Here is a 6937-nt window from a genome sequence, read left to right as displayed (position 1 = left end):
AAAGAAATAAGAAAAGGAGAAGGCAGGAAGGGAGAAGGGAGAGAATGCGTGAATTATGTGGGATACCTAGGAGTGAGGTGTGTGTTTCTTTGTCTCCCTGTCTGTGTTTTGTTGAATCTTTTCCCTGAAGTCACACCTCCTGTCTAGTGGGAGTTGACAAAAGGGAATTCTATTTTAGACTCGAGCCTACCCATCTGGTGTCTGGATTTCTTCTAAGTTGCCACTAGTGGGGTGGTGAGTACGGGGCATTATTTCTTCATATTCTTCTCTTGCACAGACTTTTATATTTATTTAAAAACTGCTATTTTTTATGAGACAAAGTGGTCAAATTTTGACCTTTCTATAAGACTCAACCTAATAATTCAATCCTCATGATTCTCAGTCTTCATCATTGCTCCTTAACTATTGCGTTTATAGTAATAGTTCCCACTTAGTAGCACCCACTGTATGTGATGTATGTCACATGTGGCAACTCTACAAGAAAGTCATGGTGCCCATTTGGCCTGTGAGAGACTTGGCTCCCACAGTTGGCCCAAGATTACATGTCTAGTGATTGGCAGTGCTGGGATCAATCCAGAACTTTTTGGTTCAAGCCTAGAACCCTCTTAGTGCCATAGAATCCCACAGCCCTTGTTCCCTTAGGTTTTCTCCTGGATCCTTGTGCTTCATCTTTCTAGCACAAATAAATGAGTCTTTGGTTGGACAGATGAATGGATTCAGATGAGGATGTTTGAGATTATACATATTAGAGGCCCAGTGCATGGATTCGTGCACCAGTGGGGTCCCTCGGCCTGGCCTGTGCCCTCAGCCTGGTGGTCAGTGCATGTCATAGCTATTGGTCGAATGGTCACTTAGGCATATATATATATATATGCTTAATTTACTCACTTCATAATCCATAGTGAATGCTTCTCATTTCAGCCAAATTATAATTTAAATTCTGGAGGAGAAAGGGGTTCCGATACTTGGGCCTTAAATCTGTTCTTGGGGCCAAAGCATTAGGAAATCTCCTTGTCATCCTGTCTCCACTTTGGCTGGTCTTCTCTCTAGGCTTTGAGAGAGACCTTAATCTTTTCCTTAAAAGACCCTGGAGACATTGTTCTTCTTCATGCCTGCCTTCTCTCCACAGCTCTTTCCCCTCCATTCTTTAAAAGTTAGTGAGTTTGACCCCTACTTTTTTTTTAAGATATATCAATGAGAAAATAGGGTTTCCAATGCAGAACTCCTTCCCAGGGTTTCTTTGAGCATTTCTAAATTCTGAAAAAACACACACAAAAGAAACAGTTAATCAGGTAAATAAGGAAAAGTGTTGTAATTCTCCCGTGAGAATTAAACAATCAACAGAGTCATTTGTAGAGCTGAGGAATCCACTGAGGTCAGGTTGAAAGCTAACCTATGGAGTTGGAGGATAAGACTGACATTTCCCAGATCCAGGACAGGATGGGAGCCCAGAGGAGAGAATCGGTCATGATTACTGGTAGATGTTGATGTTGCTATGTTGTAGATTACGTGGCCCAGTCTGTTGGTCCTGGTGAGTCATCCATGCAAATAAAATAATATGCTTATATGTACAGCATAGAGTACACAAATCCTATGAGTAGTATTCCAAGAAACGTTTTGGAAACAAAATAAGTCTTTAAAATGGCCTTTTCAACATGTGATTCTGGGTAGTGCTATTAACTTTGCCTGTACATCCAAATGCAGGTTATTGCAGGGGTCAACACACTTTTTCTCTAAAAGGTCAGATAGTAAATATTTTAGGCTTTGAAAGCCATATGGACTTTGTCACAACTATCCGCTCTGCTGTTTCAGTGTGAAAGCAGCTATAGACATAAAATACACAAGTGGGCTGTGTTCCCATAAAAGTTTTATTTACCAAACAGACTGAGGGCTGGATGGGGCCCGCTGTTGGACTACTACCCAGGGCTGTTCACTGGCATTTTCTGGCATTTGAATATTTGTTGTAGGCTACAATTCTTTGTAAATTCTATTATGTTTTTTCTTACTTATTTAACAATTATGTTTAGATATCCATAATAATGAGTAAGAAATATTGGGAAGTATTTTAAGAATAACTTATAATTGGAGGGATTCCAGAGAAATTCCTGGGAATTCTCACTTCTCATTCCCAAGTCCCAAAGGTTAATGCCTGTTGTATTTATATTTCTGATTTGGAAGCACCCAGAGAACAGGATCTGCGGTATCTCCCTGCTCCTCCATACTTCCTGGTTCAATCAGCAGTTATCTTTTCCCAACGTTAAGTGGCGCTCCCTGTTCTTTGTGCTGTGTGGTGTCCCCTGAGTTTATCAGTTGTCTGCGGCATATGACCTACTTTCTTTCCCACTGGGAGATTGGGCAGCTTGGAAACCAGCTGAATTCTCCAGAATTACTAATAGATCAAACCTGTTCCCCCGCCCCCAAATCCAAGTGCTTGGAGTAGATTATTTTTCAAGGATACACAACATTTTATACTCATTTGTAGTATCATGCAGGTGATTTGTGTTATTGTTTGGGATTTATGTTTTTCTGCCACGGTTTTAGCACTTCTCTTATTCTCTCAGGGGTAGAAAACAGGAACGGGAACTAAGAATGTCTGCTATGGCTCTGGATGGTTTGGCTCAGTGGATAGAGCGCCGGCCTGTGCACTGAAGGGTCCCGGGTTCATTTTTGGTCAAGGGCACATGCCTGGGTTGCAGGCTTGGTCCCCCGAAGGGGCTGTGCAGGAGGCAGCTGATCAATGATTCTCTCTCATCATTGATGTTTCTATCTCTCTCCCCCTCTCCCTTCCTCTCTGAAATCAATAAAAAATATATTTTTAAAAAAAGGATGTCTGCTATGAGCATTGAGTACAGTTCTTGCAAACAGTCAAGGTGGAAGTTAACTTACTGGTAATTAATAACACAGATTTGAGAGTCAGCAAAACTTGGAATCTTGGATTTGCCACTTACTTAAAAAGTGTGACCTTGGACAGTTTTACCTAACCCATCTAACATTGCTTTCTTATCTTTTTTTAAAAAAATATGTTTTTATTGATTTTTAGAGAGAGAGAGAGGGAGAGAGTTAGAGAGATAGAAACACCATCCATAGGCTGCCTCCTGTACACCCGCTAATGGGGAATCAAGCCCGCAACTAGGGCACGTGCCCTGACTGGGAATCAAACCAGCGACCTCTTGGTTCATAGGTCAGCGCTCAACCACTGAATCACAACGGCTGGGCTTATCTTTCAAATGGGAATATACTATCTTCCTCTCAATTTTTGTGTTGTTAGGATTAAACCAGGTAAAACAAATGAGGTTAAGCACACTTCTAGAACCAAAGGCTCACTAAATGATAGCTGGCATTATGAGTAACACTCGAAGATAGGAGGTATTTTGTGTGTCCCATGGGAAAGGAAACTGAAACACAGAGGTGAAATGATTTATGGAAGCTCACATTTAGGAGGTTGGAAAACTGGGTGTGGCTGTTTCCTCAGTCCCTGCGCTTGCTAGCATGTGCTGCTGCCCATAGTAGTGTCCGTTAGTAGTAATCCCACAGCAAGATACACCAGGATTGATTTGAGTTGTGGGGTTTGAGTGGCTAGAAGAGAAAGTATGGTGTCAGGTGTGCATTATGATTTGATACTTGTATATATTGTAAAATGATCACCACCATACATCTAGTTAACATCGGTCACCATACGAGGGGTGATGTCGTGAAAGGCCAAGGATTTGTAGTGTTTGGAAGCCATGATTTCTAGAGGCCAAGGATACAGTTTTGGCTAAAAAGCTGAAAGAACTTACCCTGGATTTTTTTTTTTCCTGTTGCTTAGCTGCTATGTTGACTGCCAAAAACTCGTTTGATTTTAAGTGCCTTTTATGCTTGCCTGTTAGTCAGCTCCCATCATTTGACAATGACTCAAGGTATGTTCTCTTAAATTGTATTACACAAAAAGGTAGTGCTGTGGTAAGCCTGCAATTGGAGTTGGATTTCTCCTTTTCCCCCTCCTCACACTCAGCCTCCTCCACTTCCCAGGAATGTGCCTCTGACCTTTATGGGTCACATTTTCACAGGGCACGAGGCATGATTAGCTGCCAATAATTAAACCTCCATAGCCAAACACATGAGTTGGCTAAGGTTTTGGAAAAAAACTCAGCTCAGTGAAAGTTTTGTGACATGTTGCTGGAGTTTGCTATATAGATACTTATTTTATAGCACTGATTTTAATGGGTACATTGGTGCCTTTAAAAAAATTATTTTAAAAATCACACTTGGGGGTTTGAACATGACTGCTCTGCACTACCTTTCAGGCTCTGCCAAGCTTGCTAACTGGCATCAAGGGTGTTCGTGGGGAGTTGGTTCTCACTAGGACGTTTGAAGAGTTAAGTGTCCAGAATTTCCTCTCAACTTGAGCTCCCATGTTACCAACCTGAGTTCTTCCTTGCAGGACACCACGGTTTTGACTTCCATTCATGGGGTGAGAGCTGAGGAATTTTAAAACAGATATGAAATTATGTTTAATTTGGAGACATGAGTTTTATTTGGTAGCTCTTGAACATCAACTATATGCTAGATGCTAGGTTCTGTGGAGAGAGGATATAGCAGCAGCAGAAGAATATGTGACCCTCGTCTGGTATAAATTAGATAAATTGAGATAAACTCAGGTCAAGGCAGAGGATTAAATGCCAGGTTGAGTCATATACACTATAAGTACCAGCAGAATTAGAGTGGGAAGATCTGGAAAGTAGAAGAATCACTAGAGAAAGCTGAACAGAGGCAGGAGAACCTGGACATAGTTTTGAAGAATGAGAAGGTAGTAGGGCTAGGGAAGTAGACGCACCTTTGTAATTTTTTTGAAAGTCCATATCTGGGTTATAAAAACAGAATCAGAAAAATATGCACCAGCATTTTCTTACTTTCTTGCTTATCTCAACCTGCTCCTAAACAGTACGTACCTATAAATTAGACACGGAGGGCCCTGGGCAGGGCGGCTTAGCACTGGCCCTCTCCTAAAACGCAGTTGGTCTTTGGCAGCAGGAAAAGCAACTTCAGTGTGAATCTGCCAAATTTCCCTGGCCCAGCATCTTGGAAAATACCAGGATTTCAACAGTTTGTTCTGAAACTCAAGGTTTGTGAATGCTGCTTAGCTGATGAATTTGTTTTTAAGGATGTCCATTCTGTAAATGAATTTCTGCTCTTTAACTTCACTAAATGATTGTTGAAAATGTCATATTTCTGGCTGACCTTTCTATAGAGGTGTGTGTGTGTGTGTGTGTGTGTGTGTGTGTGTTGGGGGGGGGTGTTTGTATGCCTTATTTTTATTGCACCTTACAATTTTAAAATCAAATTGATCATGAGCTTCAATTTGAACCGAAGCGAGGACAGGCTTGACATTATTTGTAAAAGCATTTCCTTGAATTTCAAGGTTGATGTGACTTTCCTCCCAAATAATTATTGAGGAATGCTGCGTTTTAGGTTTGTTTTCTGCTTAGATATATTTACGTGAAATTTTTCTTGGCAACATGTTCTTTGAGGTTAAAAAAAACAACACTGTTTTCCGAAAGGAGTAAGTTTTCTCAGTGTTTTGTGTCACTTAACTATTCGAGTGGGAAAGTTTGGTTCTAATAAAAATTTCCTCTTCCTTTGGCCAATGTTGATGTTTTGAAAGTCCTCCTAAAGGAAAAGGGAGCTCGGGAGGCTTTTTGTTTTTTGTCAGTTATCTAGAGCCCCTTCCCTTCCGCTGTGCGCTCCTTTTCCTTCATTGTTTTATGAGCCTTTGAACTAGATCTACCAGCAGCTGAGAATGGTGCTTGAAAATGGACCAAAACCAGATTGTTTGTGGGTGGACAACAAGAAACTAGTTGCTCGGGTACATGGGGTGCTCTCAAGTGGCCGGAGACTTTCACTCCATTCTCTGCACCACTTGAACTTTATATCTTCAAACCAACTACATATGACAATTAATATATGCAAAGCCCTTGGTTTTATTTGTTTGTTTGTTTTGTAATGATATATGGGATTTAAGAGAACATGATCTTGAAATTCACCAGCTGCAGGCCTTACTTGGTTTTGTGTCATGTGGAAAATTATTTGAGCGAGGTATGGATCTATGACAGTGATGGCGAACCTTCTGAGCTCGGCGTGTCAGCATTTTGAAAAACCCTAACTTAACTCTGGTGCCGTGTCACATACAGAAATTTTTTGATATTTGCAACCATAGTAAAACAAAGACTTATATTTTTGATATTTATTTTATATATTTAAATGCCATTTAACAAAGAAAAATCAACCAAAAAAATGAGTTCGCGTGTCATAGGTTCGCCATCACTGATCTATGACCTCAACATACTGCATGCCGGTGTTTTCCAACCCTCCCCATACTTGCTTTCACTGTAAATCAGCTTTAGTTTTGTGGTCCCAATTGAAAGGCTTGTCAAGTATGCACTTCCTTTAGCCAGTACATTCCCAACTGCAGAATTTTCTTTTGCTTAGACGGTTTTTCTTTCTTCTTCCCCTCCGCAGCGCCGAGTCACTTGTGAGCATCGCCTTGGAGCTCCTGGGGATTTCTCATTATTCCAGGAGATTCCAGGCGCACGCCTCCCTCCCCACATCCCTGGTGAACTAATGAGCGAAGCTCTGCACAGGAGCACAGCACCTGAAGGACGGCGGGGAGATATGACCTGGAACCAGCTCTAAGGTAGCCGCGTCAGCGTCCCCAGGAGCTCAGAGCAGCATCGCTGGAACCAGCCGTAGAGCCATTTCAACAAATCACCTCTTTTAATGCTCTCCGGCAGAGATCAAATCTACACGGTAATTTCTTAGCCACAACGATCATTTCTTCGGTTTATATGAATGTAATGTAAAAAAGTTTAGAATCAGCCTTAATTCTTGCATGGCCTTGAAGGTAGGCTTTTTTTTTTTTAAATGGAGCTGCACAGTTATTCTTCAACTTTGGCCAAGT

General features: G+C 41.3%; 1 protein-coding gene across 3 annotated transcripts in view; it reads left to right on the top strand.

The window, feature by feature from the left end:
* Nucleotides 1-6937, top strand: part of ACVR1 (activin A receptor type I) — a 134296-nt gene that overhangs the window by 51759 nt on the left and 75600 nt on the right. For 2 of the 3 annotated variants that reach the window (XM_015566299.1, XM_006767385.2), the window contains exon 2: nt 6499-6786. The gene's annotated coding sequence lies outside the window, so the exon portion shown is untranslated. The remainder of the gene's footprint in view (nt 1-6498; nt 6787-6937) is intronic. The other variant, XM_006767386.2, reaches the window with a different exon arrangement.

Source organism: Myotis davidii, unplaced genomic scaffold, assembly GCF_000327345.1.
Source record: "Myotis davidii unplaced genomic scaffold, ASM32734v1 scaffold433, whole genome shotgun sequence".
NCBI lineage: Eukaryota > Metazoa > Chordata > Mammalia > Chiroptera > Vespertilionidae > Myotis > Myotis davidii.
The sequence above is the reverse complement of the archived record's forward strand: the minus strand, read 5'-3'. Positions and strand labels throughout refer to the sequence as shown.